Below are 16,039 nucleotides of genomic sequence, written 5' to 3' on the forward strand. Positions count from 1 at the left end.
TGTGGTCTTGCCAAGTTTTACTATAAATGATGATATTGTCAATATAGCTCCACAGAAATCAGAGGAGGGCTGTAATATTTTGTGCATAAGCTGTTGGAAAGTGGCTGGAGTCCTCTGTAAACTGCACCGGAGGAACCTGAACTGAAACAGTCCTAGGGTTGTCTCGAAAAAGCTATCTTTTCCATATCAGGTCCATAGAATGGGACCTGCCAGTACCCTTTGTTAAGTCTAGAGTTGATAGAAAGGTGGCATTTCCGAGTTTATCAATTAGGTCATTGATGCGTGGCATGGGATAAGCACCGAAGTCAGAAATAGCATTAACTTGGCAAAAATCTATACAAAACCTCCAGGAATGGTCAGGTTTAGTGACTAATATGAAAGGGGAGGACCACAGGCTTGAAGAGGGTTTGATAATGTTCACTCTTAACATTGTATTCACTTCCTCAACCATTATCTGTTTGTGCGCTTCCAGGAGTCTATAGGTTTTCAGATCAGCCACTTTTCCTTTAGGTGTTCTAATATAGCGATAGGTGCCTTTCACATTTCCTGGTTTCTCCAAGAATACATTGGGGAACAAGATAATTAAATCTTTTAAGTCTTCTTGTTGTTGACTAGATAGCTCTTGAGGAATTCATTCAAAGTTGTCTACTTCTTCTGGCACCAAACAGTATAGTATTGTGGCATTGGTGTCAAAGGATTTCCGTCCGCTCTTTTAAGAGATTTACATGATATAGATGGACCTTCTGTTTCCTGTCAGGTTGTGCTACCTTATAAGTACAGGTTCCTGTTTGTAACAGTATTTCATATGACCCATGCCATTTAGAGACAAACTTGTTTTCCGAGGTAGGCAAGAGGACCAATACTTTTTGTCCTACGGAAAACGATCTTAAGCTCCCCTTTTTGTCATAGATGGTTTTTCGCTGGATTTGGCCCTTTTCCATATGAGTATGGAGTAGATTTCAAACAAGTCTCATATGCTCTCGCAGTCTAGTAGCCATCTGCGAAAGCAGAATGGGTGCCTCTTTTCATTCTTCATATGTCTCCTGGAGCATGTCCAGGACATCTCTAGGTTCTCTACTATAGAGTAGCTCAAAAGGAGAGATTCCAGTAGATGCCTGCAGGGTTTTTCTTACTGCAAATAGGCACCATGGGAATCGTAAAGTCCCAGTCCTTCCCATCCTTATCTACCAACTTTCTTAGGATCATTTTAAGCATTTTATTGAATCTCTCTACCAAACCATCTGCTTGGGTCTGGTACACTGAAGTTCATAAGGTGGAAATATGGAGTAGTCCCTTGACATCCCCCAAGCTCTTGATCATAAAATGTGAACCTTGATTCACCAGAATTTCCTTAGGAAAGGCAACCCTGGAAAAATATGATAGGGGGTGCTTTAGAATTTGATGAGTGGTGTTGTTCTGCATAGGGAATGACTCGGGGTATCTGGTTGCGTAGTCGACAATCAGGAGGACATATTTGTTGCCCAGTCAAGATGTTTCTAAAGGTCCAATGATGTCCATCCCAATTCTTGAAAATGGGACTTCTATGATTGGCAAAGGATTCAGAGGGTCAGGCACTTGGATGTGAGTACTGAGTTTCTGACATATTTCTCACGTCTGAATAAATGTCTTTATATCAGTATGGATACCTGGCTAGTAAAACTTCCCGCTGATGTGTGCCTGGGCTTTGGATTGTCCTAAGTGTCCCCCAGTCAGATGGGAATGCGCAATCTCTAGCACGATCTTCTGATGGGTTTTGGGGATTATTAACTGGGTTTTACTCAAGCCTTCTGTGAATGTTTATTTTCTATATAGCAATCCTTGCTTTAAGAAGAAAAAAGGGCTTCCTTTCTCTACACCCTCTCCTTCGGGAAATGGTTGTAAAAAAGCCTCAGCAAGGGCTGGGTAAATTTCACTGGATGAAGGCTAGGTCGGGATAGATGGTAGGCTCTTCTCCCTTTTTATCTTTAGTGCTCGATGGTTCATCAGCTTCCCCAAAGGCTAAAGTATCTCTCTCTGTTTCTTCTGGTTCACTTCCTCTGAAATTAGGAAATAGAGCTTGTTCAAGAATCCCTTGGGCAATTTTGCCCCCACAATGTACTTCAAATGGGAAATCGCCATGGTTCTGTAAGAGAACTTTTAAGTCTTCCCGGAAGTCGGGAACGATGACGCCTGCTAGAATGTTCATACCGAACTTCCAAGCCAGGCCAGATTTTGGGGCCAATCTTATATAACAAGAAACAGCAGAGCTGAGGTGTGCCAGGTATTGGAAGCGCTTGAGCTTATTTATCACATGGAGAGTCACTCTATTAGTCAAACAAAACTAGCTGCTGCACACACATCGAACAAGTAGACACCTCAAACCTACTCCACATAGAAAAGAAACAGTAATTGTTCCACCAATAGATGTGCTGCTAGCTAACACGAATTAACATATGCTTAATGAGTGATTTTGAATATTGCCATTGATGCAAGTCCAAATACAAAAGTGTTTCTCAAGGAGACTCAGATAGATTTTGACATTATTTTATTATGTTCATTTTCAGCTTGCCTTGTAAAAGACCTGTGGTGGCCGAAATACGTGTTGGCATAAAACTCTGACATTTGAACACGGAAAATGAACATAATTAAATAATGTCAAAATCTATCTGAGTCTCCTTGAGAAACACTTTTGTATTTGGACTTGCCTCAATGGCAATATTCAAAATCACTAATTAAGCAATCTTATATAACACCCAGGAGGGGGCATCAAAACTAAGTCTGTAGGAATCATTCCTATTTTCCCAGGAGGCATAGTAGCCTCTCTACTGCTACACATATCGAAGCCTATTGATTCTTTCGTGAGAACAGAGAAGTTAGGGGCTCTATGACTAAGCTTCTGGAATTGTAGGGTTCACCAAATTGTTTCAATTGAGTCGCATCCCACACCTGACACCACATGTAAGGAAGACATGGTATCAACAGTAAGACAGATACAGGTGACCACAGTTCAAGGGTGTTTATGAACTTTTGTAAGGGTGTGATAAACGCCTATCTAAACCTAAATCTACAGATGGGAGTAAGCTACAACCATCAAATAATAATAATGCAATCTTAGTGGAGTCTTGTCGAAATAAAAGAGTCTATACCAAAGAAAAGAACTATTGTCAATCCTTATCACTAATTTACAAATAATGTGGGGGAATGTTCATAAAAAAGAAAGAAGTGCTCACAAAATGATATCTCAAGATGTTGGATCGTTGGCCCCCCTTGCCCACGTTTTCATCATGGGGCCAGGCGGTTCACTTGAGCAAAGCACACACTCTGACTTAGGTGGCACGAGGACACAGTTCAATTTTCACAGTTCAGGAAATTCTGAGTCCATCCTCTTTACAACTTGCAAGTCTCTTGACTCAGAGGGCCTGGTGTACAAAAACCTAACACAAACATTCTTTTTATTTTCCCAGCATTCAATTTGAATGTTTCCTTGGATCCCTTTCAAAACAAAAGTTCAACGTCGGATCCCCCTCTTCTGGGCTCAGATCCCGTTCAAAACAATGTTCACAGAATTCTTTCTTGGGTGACTCACGGTTCACCCCAGATACCCCTCAGCTGGCTCAGATCCCTTTCTTTCACTCAATTAGTCTCCCTCAGCTGGGCTCGGACCAATAGTGATGAATACTAAACTATCAAAGACTTTCAAATGTGCACAAGGTTTAGCCTGACCTGTTGCACCTCTCCACCCACCTTCCACCTTTGTGCTAATAGGACAAGGAGTTGAGTGGTGTGAGTTAGGAAAGCTGGGGGAAGAGAAAGCTTTGTCATCCCAAACTGACATGTGGATTTGGCATGTTTAAACTCTGAAAATCTATCAATATGGCAAGTACCCTCATTTTCAAATCTTTACACATATGGAGATATTGTTAAGAACTACATTTGTAGGCAAATCAGATGATGCTAATCTGAAGTCGACATGGCCTTCCTGTGCAGTGATACAGTTTTTCTTTATTTACTTGGGAGTCACATCAGTGAAAAATATCACACTTCATAGTTCCCATGTTAATTTTGTACTTCACCCTCACACCAACTTTATCTCTCGGAATCATGGGAAGGCCCAAATAAAATTTCCTTAATAACTTCTGTTCTGTTTATCACACAAAAATCGTTTTGGCATGGTTCAAAGAGGATTACTGTCACCTTTAATAAAAGTCTGGAATGAGCATTGTGGCATATACGAAGCCCTTTTTATGCAATCAAATTGATTTTTCTATTAATTAAACCCCAGCTTCACAGGCCTCGCTCACTCTAGCCCCCACCTTTTTTCCTAAGTTTCATTTAACCTTAAACATGTGACCACCCAGATGCTGCCTCATGTTTATCTTAGCCTATCCCTCCTTGGCCTCCCAATGGTCCTAGCTATTGCTCAATGCACCTTTTACGGGGGTTGTGACCTCAAGGTCACTTCTGCTGAAACAACAGGCATGGCTTTATCTATTTCCATCATGGTTCCATCAATGGCAGTGTATTTCTTTGTATTTTAAGCAATGGAACTGATTGATTGTTGACAATCAGACCTCCCTCTTCAGGACAAGTAGAGGAAAGGTCTTTGAGGTTAAAGTTTCATTTCAGTAGAATGCCCAGCTGGATGTACAATTCTGCAAAAAATGGCTTTTAACTCACACATAATGCATTTTAGGTAAAGCAGTTTATAAGGCATCCAGGCCTTATATCGATGTGTAATGTCTTTCTTTAATCTCACAGTTGCCAAAGACATGAGTATCACTTCTGGATTGTCCATAAACAGGCCAGTTATATGAGAACACCATGTGCATCTTGAAACCAAGTAGGCAGTTCTCTTTGCATACTGTCATTTGGGATGAGAAAAAAGGAAGTTCTTTAATTTCGTATAATTGCAATAAGCTTGGTTTCACTTGAAATGTATGGATCACAATCTGGTATTACATTGAAGATAATGTACACATTGCTGTGTCTTTAAGTAATAAGTGTAGCTTTCCATGGATTTACTAAACCAGCATTTTCAGCCACATGCCTTTCTCTTTCCTTGCTGAAATGCACTGCGCCTACCTTTGCACTTTTGAACTTCCATTCCTTTGCGATTCAGGCCTGTTTTTAGTTCAATAGGCCTAATGTCTGACATCATCATTTCTGTTCCCACTTTAGACGTCAATGGTACTCCACAAATCACTCTGGCATCTTTATTTCTACCATTCAGGGGCTATATTGTAGTCATTTCTGGACTTTGCATTCCCTCTGAACCAGGTGCATACATTGCTTGCCTTGATATCTTCCTATTCTTTATCAAAATCAATAAAGATCATATTCTGACTATCAAGAAACCACAACCATAATTTAGCATTCCTACACTTGGGATCACGGAATTCCCAATTACGTAAAAAGAACTCAGAACAGGCTTCATTAAAATCACCAACAACCGTGAATCAGTTCCATCATCCTCATTCACCCATTGTGTTAGTATTGAGTTGACATATGTTTGAATCTCATATGTCATTGAAGCTCGGGGGGTGGGGGGGTCATACACATTGATCATCAGCAATTTTCATCTAATATCTCTAACACAATATGTAACTTGGGTTGAAACTGCATTCTTAATTCGCCAATGAAGTAGATATTCAACAGGGTTTAAATAAGCTCTTACACCCATAATCAGGACACCCATTGGCGAACCCTTCGGTTTCTTTCCTGAAAATCTTTGTAACAAAACAAAGCCATCCATATGACAGGTTTTAGTGAGACAGGACTCCTGTATAAAAAAACCTATCCGAACCTAACAGGTGACCTAAGCCCTCGTTATATAAGAAGGAACTATACCCTCACGAATTCCAAGAGAGCACTTTAATAGTACCCAAATTCACTGAGTATCTCTCAATCTCCTTAATTCAATTCGAAAACACTGATCTCTTTTCCATTTTGTCATCTATAGCTAATTTAAAGGCTTCAAGTCTAGACTCCCTTTACCAATATCCATTTGAAGTATCTCCAATTTACTTAGATTGTTTTATTTCCAAGTGCAATCAGCTGCTAATTCAGCCGTAATTGCATGTAAAGGGTGACTTCAAAGCCATTCACGTTAAGCACTTCCGCATTTAATAACGCATAATCCACAAATAAAGGGTAGGAAAAATGTATAATGGCCCAATTCAAATCAGAGGCTAGATCCGGTAGCTCTACCAATGTCATATCACTAGAAGAAATTAATGCCAATGTTATGCATGATTTCAAGCACTCGTGATAGGTTTATGAATGGGCTAAGATTAGTTACTCACAATTCCAGTATTTTTAATTTCAGTACGTTACATTTATTAAGCTTCACAGTTAGCCCTTCAAGACTAGTTACTACTGCCATGGTGGTTTCTGTGAAATCTCGCATTCCTCGGTTTCAAATATCTCACTATCCTGATGGGGAGTTCCTGTGATATCTCGTATATCCAAAGATTTTTTGTCCAATAGTCAACCCTTTTTATCTTTAATGAACCATTGGTCCATTGTTCTAATAACCTTTGCCCCCTTGCATTCGTACCCAATTTGTCTTTATCCATTATTGTACCTGACGGGACTGGGACCGGGTGATTGGTATTTATCGACCCAATAACTATCCCACATAATTTATCTGTACCTTCAAATATATTAGGAAGCGTTTTGGAAGGGTTCCATTTCTGTTGCTTCCTTTGCCTTTGTAGTCACTTTTTTTCTCATTTCTTCTGTGATTGGTGATTATAATCGAAACGTTCAAGTTCCACAGCATTAATCACAACATCCACCTGCTCCATATTGCTACTACAATTCAGCTTTTCTAGCTCAGGTTCCAAAATAATTAGGTCTGGCTCACCTTGAACAATTACAGTATCCCTATTATTCCTAGGTGTATGGAGAATGCTAATATGCTCCTCCTCCAAATTCATTCCACTATTAAACAAAATAATATCAACAATGTTGCTAGTTATAAACAACAACTCTTTTGTTGACTTGCCAAAAGAGGCCCCGGATTTAGTGATAGATCACTTAACTCCATACATCTTTGCACATCTTCTAAATCCATACCTGTTTGATCATCACTCATAATATTTTCCAGCATCAGTGACTTTGATAATCTCTCATTTCCCTCATAAAATATGGTACTCTGAACACGAGGTGCAGTACTGGCTCCCTGTAGGAGACCTTGCACTCCCAGTGATCCCTTCTGCACAGAATAACTAAATTGTAACAATGTCTGATTATTGTCAATAGAATGTGATGACAGGAAACAGTTGGTTCCGAGTAGCGAGGGGGAAGATATAGTCGCTATCACTTGCTTCTGAGACAAGTTAGATTCTGCTACAGTTTGATAATAATCAGTTATTTTGACTGCTAAATCATGGCAAAATTAATATCTTCCTGGGAATGATTCTTAATTGGAGATACCCCAAACATTAGAGACAACATTGTTACAAAACCATTTCTACCGGGAATAAGGCTTAGCCAGTTTCTTTCTCACTTCCCTTCTGTGATTACCAGGGTCTCCCAGAGAAACAGCACTCCCGAAGCACTCGCTGAATGCACGCCTGTTAATTGCCTTTCCCTATTGTGGGGGCAATAGTCTGGAAATTAAATAATGGTTCTGGTATCTAAAATTATATATAGATGTATAAAAAACGTGTCTATTTTACTTATCTAACTAATTTGGGGATTTGCCATTATGGGTGTGGCATTGCTTGCACACATTTATTTAGTGTTTATTTATTTCATATTTTGGAAAGAGCCTTAGCTGAAGACCTTTAAATGCTAGCTCCGATAGTATTAATATATCTGTATGAAATGAATTAATCTTTTCTGAAGAATTGTGGTGTGCAGTAAAAATGGATATCTTTCGGAAAACTGATGTATACCTCACTATTTTGCTCCAGCTGGTAATAATGAAAGATGTTGTTATGCTTTACGCACTTATAAATTAGACGTAAACACAATGCAATGGTATATTCACCAGCAAATAGGCCTCCTCCCATTAAGGGAGGGGCTTAAATCCCATTTAGCACCCAATTGTGCTCCTTCAAATTACACATGCTGCAGAACAGGTACAATTTGAAGGAATATAGTAACCATCAAGACAGGTGGCTTGAATCATTAACAAGTCCTCCCATCTCCTACCACACAAATGAGCAGGGTGGGAGCAGCATATAAAAGGAGAAAACTCCTTTTGCCAGAAAATGTAGATGGCAGGATCCTTTTTCTGTGCATCTCAGAATTATATGTAGACCACTGGCACAGCCACAGATGGGAAACTAGCAACAACACCAGGTAGTCAATCAGCCTATTTCCTAGCCCCCGTCAGGTAGCCCATCAGCCTGCATGCCAGCCCCCCTCAGGCAAACCATCAATGCACACCCTAAGCCCCTTGTTAGGCAGCTCACCAGTCTGTACTGCAGCCTCTCCTCAGGCTGCTCATCAGCCCATATCCCGGGCCCACCTTCAGGCAGCCCATTTGCCTATGCAAAGGCAACTCACCAGCTTGTGTCCCAGCCTCTCCATCAGACACCTCATCAGCCTGTACCCCAGCCAACCAGGCAGCCCATCAACCTATATCCCAGACCCTCCCCTCAACAGTGCCACACCAGGAGGAGGCATAGGGGAGCCAGACGTACCTACATACCAGTGCTGCATATGCCCAGGTTTTCCCAATATGGCTTCACAGATCAGCAGGTCCTCACCACCACATATCACCTGGACATGCCACCATCTACAGCATCCAGGTTGAAATCGATCTCTAGATGTAGTCTGACAGGCAGACTGAAATTTCTATCTCCCTTGTTGAAGCTCCTAACAGTACACCATTTCTGTGCCACAGGAGCATTCTAGCATATGGTGGCCCTGTCACATGGCATTACCCAGCCATGCTTCTCCTGCACCCTCTCACAAATCATGAAAGCCATGATGAAGCAGCTGCAGCACCCCATATTCTTGCCCACTGACCCAGTTGCACTTATGCACAGAAATACCCCGTTTTATGCCATTGTGAGCTTCCCAATGTTGTGGGGGACCTCGATTGCACACATGTAGCCCTTGCTCCATCTAGGGCAACTGGGCAGGTGTACAGAAACAGAGGTATGCAACATTCTACCAATGTTCTTTAAGCACATGTGTGCCAGATTTCTAATATCCACGCATGTATCACTGGCATGGCTTCTGGGTAAGTACATGAACACACACCTGCACTCAATGCATCCCATCACACCACTACCCAGTGACTGACCAACACCATCCCAGCACACACACTGAACTTATGCTTCTCTGTTTGATCATTAGGACAACATGTCAATCACAGAAACATACTTCAAATGCACATGTGTACTTGGTGGTAGGGACAGCTATGGTGAAGAGATTGCCATTGATGGGCTAGAAAAGAAGTCCAATTCTGAAGTCCAATCCGTAGAACCTGACAATGGGAGGATGTTGACATCAGTGGTAAGGGAGATGAGAGGGTCTAAATGACAAAAGAACAAGAGGATAGGTAGAGTGATGGATGGGATAAGAGGAGAGCCAGAAAGCCCTAAGTCAACTGCCATGAACTACAATATGACTGTGCCGCCCAGATGAATGGGCCTTGAACACCCTCATTCCACAACAACACTTCTTTCAGAAGAAGTGGAGGAGTGCAGAAAATGCACATCATTTGACATGTTTGTAGCAGGGGGAGTGGGGCCAACAAGTGGGACACAACCCATTCCAATTGCCATGCATGTCCAAGCTGCCAAGTTACAAATCGACAGATTAGGGAGGAGGTCTAGTTTGTAGAACCAAAAGAAGCATCTAGCAGCAGTATTGGTAGGCACAGGAAGAAGGACTGGGGGAATTGAGATGAATAGCCCACAGTCGAGAAACAAGGACAGCCTAGGGGGCACCCTGCAGGTGGCACAAAGGCTGTGGAAACAGAAGAACGATTATCTATTTATTTTGAATAAATCATAGGGAATGCATTTTTGGCACAAAAGCACATTCAGAATGTACCATTGATAACAGGGCGGAGGACATAGTAGTTTGAGAGGTGGGTAGGATTGCTGGAGAAAGTTGAGCTGGAGGAGTGGATAGAAGGTAATTAGCAAGGGTATTGTGAATGGTAGAAAGCAAAGTAGAGAGCAAGATCATTTGCAGTAGAGAGAGAAAGCAGAGAGATGGAGGGATTTAGGAGGCACCTAGGTTGGGAGGATTGAGATGAAAGCACAGAGTCACACATGGCAGCTTCAACAGTAGAGGACTAGTTTTGAAGGACAGTGAGAGTTGGAGATCAGAGGAGTATCTTGACTTTTGACAAGTGCAAAGCTTTTTCCTCATTGTTGTTTTCAGGGTGTGCATGAGAAGAGTAATTTAGGGCTGTGAAGGCAAGTATTTAGGGGTGAGTGTAGTAACAGAGTAGTGCGACGAGAAGTGACCAGTGTTAAAGTTAGTGAAGGCTTCTTCAGTAGATGGAAAGCTGAGTTCAGTGTCGGAGTAAAGATAGTGGTGTAGATGAGAAAGGTACTCAGGGAGTTTGGAGGAGAGAAACTTGCACTTAGTAAAAGTTGTAATGGAGAGAGCGAGGAAGAAGCAGGAATTGAGATTGGGGCAAAGATGATTGAGTGATCGGAAGGAGAAGGTGCTGTGCAAATAAGATACAAACTTATAGTCAACATACTCAAATAATATAACTCTTATTTTCACAGAATAGAATTAATCCTGATATGTGTAGCTGAAGAAGGGCACAAGAAGCGGAAACGGGTAGTAGCAGATAGGTGATACCCACCGGTACAATCAAAACAACCCCTATCGAGATATCTGGATTGACAACACTAAAAATGTTTATGCAACATAAAGAATATTTCTCTGATACACATGAGATAATCGTGAATGTCATATTGTTGAACATTTGTTTGAAATTGTACATACAGTAATGCCATGAATTACTTTGTATGAACAATCACCCGACGTCAAGTAAAGTTGACATTTTATGGATTTAAACCATCATATAAAATCTTTTAAGAAAATAACTCTTTGGTGAAAAATGTAAAGAATTGTAACAATTGCATTGTGTAGAGGATCACATGGGGGAGATCTTAGTGAATATGCGGTCTAGTTGTTTGAAGGCAAGGAAACTGAGCGGGACATTTAAACTTGAAAATCGACCCCAGCTGTGTAAGAAGAGGAGGGAAGGAGCAGCAGAGGCAGCAGCAGCCCGGAAAGTTACTCAAGCAGTTGGAGCAGCAGCAGAGGTGCGAATGCCAGCAGAAGTTGATGCGGGAAGATAAGGTGTGCCGTTTTGCAGAGTGCGTGCAGCAGGAAGCAGAGTCATGGTAAGCAGCGGGGAGAGATGACGAGTTGTGTGAGAGACATGCTCCTGACCAGACGCAACTTCCCTGGAGGTGCTGGAGGAAGCGGAAACCCAATGGAGCCAGCGGGGCTCAAGAGAAGGGCAGTGCAGGTGGGGGCAGGTGTGGAAGACCTGTCAATCAGATAACCGATCTGCCGAGGTTCCACCGCAGCAGAGAAGAGCAACAATGAGATGCCAAACAGAGCCGGTGAGTTGGCCTATAAGAGAAGGTAAGTCCGGGCACTCAGAGCGGAATGTTTGTTAAAATCAGACTATTTTGAATACCAATGAAGTAGAATAGGAAGTCAAAAGGGGCAAAATTCTCAATTTCTGAAACGTCAACTTGGGGAAACTTGTAACCCACATTGCAAACAGCCAAGAGGCTATCTAGAAGAAATAGGAGGACAAAAAGGGCGCAATTTTCCATTTCTGCAATGTCAAATTGGGGAAACCTGTAACCACATTGCCAACCGCCAAGAGGTCGTAAAGAAGAAGTAAGAAGGCAAGAAGGGCGCAATTCTCCATTTCTGAGATGTCAACTTGAAGAAACCTGTAACCCACAGTGCCAACAGTGCAGACACTATAATAAAGAGATAAAAGGGCAACAAGGGCACAATTCCCCTTTCCCAAGTCTCCCCTTTGGGAAATTTGTAACCCATATTGCCCCTAAGAAGAGATCAAATGTAGTAGTATGAGTTTTCTTCCTGGCAGGAAAGTGAACCAGGAAAGGGACCACTTGCAGTAAGTCCTGACAGTCGAGTATACCATGAAAGAAGAGGTTGCCTTGAAGAAATGTGGTTTTGGTAAAGGGTGTAGTGGAAATACATTGGTAACTTTGTCATTCTGGCAAACTGGTGTGTCACCAAAGATAGTTACTATGCTATCCTGACAAAAGTATTGCCTTGGAAAAATAATTGTGATATGCTAATATTTGCTTTGCATCCTGAGAAAGACATTATGTGGAGGAACACAATTGCCTTGGCTTATGAATTAGTATTTTGTGGAAGAGACATTTACCTTACTAGAAAGGATACTGTGGATGGAAACAATTGCTTTGGTTTTTGAACAAGTGTTTCTGAAAGAGAAATTTACTTTGCCAATTGAAGGACGCAGTGGATGGAAAAGACATTTTGTGTTGAACTTATTGGTGTGGCCAGGAAAGATCCCTTTGATTACGAGGGGTTCATGTTGCCTGTACTGTATTGATGATGGGGTGGGTGGGGATGACGGAAAACTGGGTGGGATGTTGCGAATACATATGTATCGAGTGTAGCTGATTATGGATGACATATGTTACTTTTAATGTTACTGTTATCTAGAATTGATAAATATTGGAGTTGCATGCATGTAGAAAGATGCAATGTTAATATCGCAAATGCAACATGATCACAATTTACATACAGGGTGCTTTGAAATACATGCAAACTGGGCTACAGGGAGGGTTTCAATGTGCATGAGACAGGGAGCCTGTCCCGAGGTATCGCGGTAAAGAAGGAATATTATTCATAAGACATACTCACAGAGAAACAAATAAAATAAGTTTAATAAGGAGTTATGTAAATATTCATGCAGTGCGGTTTTGTGAGTTTATTTGTACTTTTCAGTTAGCAGCTGCATGATGAATTTAGGTAGCAGGGATTCTGGTTTATTGGGCCTGGGGGCTTAATGGAGGAAGAATGAATCATCCAGTGGATGGTCATCTTGCAAGTAGGATGAAGGTTTATGGTTTAACTGGCATTGCTCTGGGCAACTTTCCACACCACTGTTTTAGCTCATCTGTGCCATTGCAAAAGGGGTTCTACCATATGCAAATCAGTCAGGTACTGCCACCAATGGGAGAAGCCCTGCCCGAACTGCAAGGCCAGGTCCCATTTGCAATGAAACACATGCAGCCCAAGAACTGCTTCGGCCTTGTTGGGCCTCCTCAGTGAGATGCAGCTTGGTTCCCTATGGCACAGCGTGCAAGGCACCCACGTCTGGGCATACCCTCTCTCACATAGGGAGACAAACTAAAACCAAAAAAGTGATGGGTGGAAGGTTTCAAACTAATCTGAACCATTGGTATTGCTCTGGGTAACCTTCCACACCACTGTATTTTAGTGCCATTGCAAAAGGGACCCAATCATATGCAAATCAGTCAGGTACTGCCACCAATGGGAGCAGCCCTGCCCAAACTGCAAGGCCAGGTGCCCTCTGCACGGAAACACAAGCAACCCCAGAAATGTTTCAGCGGTTTTGGTTTCAGTTTGTCATCCTATGTGAGAGAGGGTATGCCCAGATGTGTGTACCTTGCTTGATGCACCATAGGTAATCAAGCTGGACCTCACTGAGGAGGCCCAACAAAGCCGAGAGATGTCTGGGGTTGCTGGTGCTTCTGTGCATAGGGTTAAAAGGCTCTATGCAAGTTGGTAATAAGTAATGAATTATGTTATATGTGAATGTTTCATTGTACCATGATGTCACAACCCACCATGGGCCAATCCCCAGTAAAGGCAGACTTTGAATATGATCTGAAGATGATCGTAAAGATTGTCAATGACCAATAAGAAAAAATGCATTCGGAAAAGATGTTTACTCTTTGTAAATGATTTGTCCAGTTATGTTTGAGGGGAGGGTGGCGATAAAATATTTGGGAGTGTTTAACTGTTGCCAAAAATGTATGATAGTTCTGTGGCAACGTGTGGATCTTGGAAGCAAGACCACTCTAAGCAAGCACAGGTTTGAAACCCGGACCCGCTTTTGGAAAAAAAAGATTTTTTAAAAAAACAAGCGTGTTAAAAATAACCTAACCTGCCCTTCCACAATGACACTAGCACCTAGATACCTACGAGTTATGTGCGCTGTAAATAAATACAAACAAAACAAAAACAAAATAAACAGGAACCAGTCTTCCATGCGCAGTGAAAAAGAGAGGTCAGCAGACGCCATATTGGTTAAAGGTCCTTCTTCTCCCCAGTGGAGTGGTGCCATGGTCCAGCTGTGCAGGCGACTTGGCAGAGCACCACATGGAATGCTTTGGGTCACGTGAGGGCACTTTTGGAGGTAAAGCAAGGAGGGAAAGAGAGTTGTTTCTTTTCGATTTAAGGGATTTTATAAGGTGGAACTGGAATACAATGTCATGATGCCTACCCCCGGGCATCCGGACCAAGCCCATCAGCTCCGGGAGCAGTTATCCAGATACTTATTAAAACCCGGGTTCAGTCCTGGCGCCATAGGCGCCAGGCTCATAGACTTTACTTACCTGATGCAGACCATGCTGCTAGTGAGTCCAAGCCAACGTGAGGCCTGGATGGGACTATTTTATTACAGGGACTATTTTTTACTCGGGCGTGGTTCTAGGGAACTTCTTACCTGGAACTACTTTGGAGGCTATTTAAACCACGCCCGAACAACAGCACACGCTTCGCGTTATTCTGCATCCAGCAGCGTAACGCTCACTGTGCCTGCAGTCTGCATCCAGTCTTCAGCCACGCCCACCTCGAATCTGGAGCTCCTAAAACAAAGAGGAAAGAAAAGGACAAGGTTAGAAACAAACTATTTTTGAATTCATCATCTCACCTCCAGACCTGGAAAGAACATAATTTCTGTACGCGTCGCATCTCCAGCTGCAGCGCCGCACCATACTCACCAGACCTCGCAGCATCTTTCAATTCAGCGCTGCCTCCATCATTTATTCGCCGAACTCCGGAACCTGGGGGGACAAAAGAAAACAACAAGGTGAGCCGAGAAAACCAACAAATATAACTCTTATCACCATAGACTTACCTGATTTACCACCGGAGGCATTATTCTATAACTCTCCACATCTTCATGTGCCGCACCTGCAAAGAGAGAGAAAACAACATGTTAAACACGTGCAACATTTACCGGACAGCGTAGGGTAATACAGAGTCTTACCTGAGCGCCACCAGCTGCCACGAGAGCATCTTCTCACAATCTCAGCTGCAAGACAAGGTAGGAAGGGGGGACAAGAGTGAAACATCGGACATATTGAGCTCTATGAACTTGATACTTACTGGACCTTGCCAGGAACCTCAGAGTCAATACTCTCTGGAACTCTCCCACGCCTTCAAACCAGTGAAGTAACTGGCATCAACGCACCCCTGCAATCCATGCAGGATGGAGAGCTCATCTTTCAAGAATATAAGGTGAGATTGCTGAGAGGGCACTTCAGAGGTGATTAGTTGGGAGGACTGTGGGGGGTGCCATCACTTGAATCCACGGGTGGCTAAATCCATCTCCCCACTTGCAGGAGAATACTTCTACGGGTCAAGCAGACAAGATTAGGAGGGCCAGTCCAGTCAGTCATCTCTGCACTACGCATCACATTGGTGGAGATCGCAGCCATCCGGATCCGACCGACACCCCTGTGGGAGCCAGGTGAGCGTAACAGAACGCGAAGCCTCTCTATAAATCGCCACCCGGGCGTTATGGAAACCTCAGAAACCGACCAACTGGCCCAATTATTGGGGGAACTTAGGGCGGAAGTGCACTCCGCTCGCCAAGAGACTAATGCCCTCAGGAGAAAACTGATTGTCTCGAAGGAGCGCACTGACGATCTGGCTAGGCAACTGCTGCAAAACCAAGCAGGGCAAACACCTTTACCAGGACTCGGGGGGAATCCAACTCCTGTTTTATCGAGCAATCCGGTGCAAGTGGTTTTACCAGGGGCTATTCCTTTAGCTCCACCTGAACGCTTTGCTGGGG

Source organism: Ambystoma mexicanum, chromosome 2p (assembly GCF_040938575.1).
Source record: "Ambystoma mexicanum isolate Mex_15411 chromosome 2p, UKY_AmexF1_1, whole genome shotgun sequence".
Classification (NCBI taxonomy): domain Eukaryota; kingdom Metazoa; phylum Chordata; class Amphibia; order Caudata; family Ambystomatidae; genus Ambystoma; species Ambystoma mexicanum.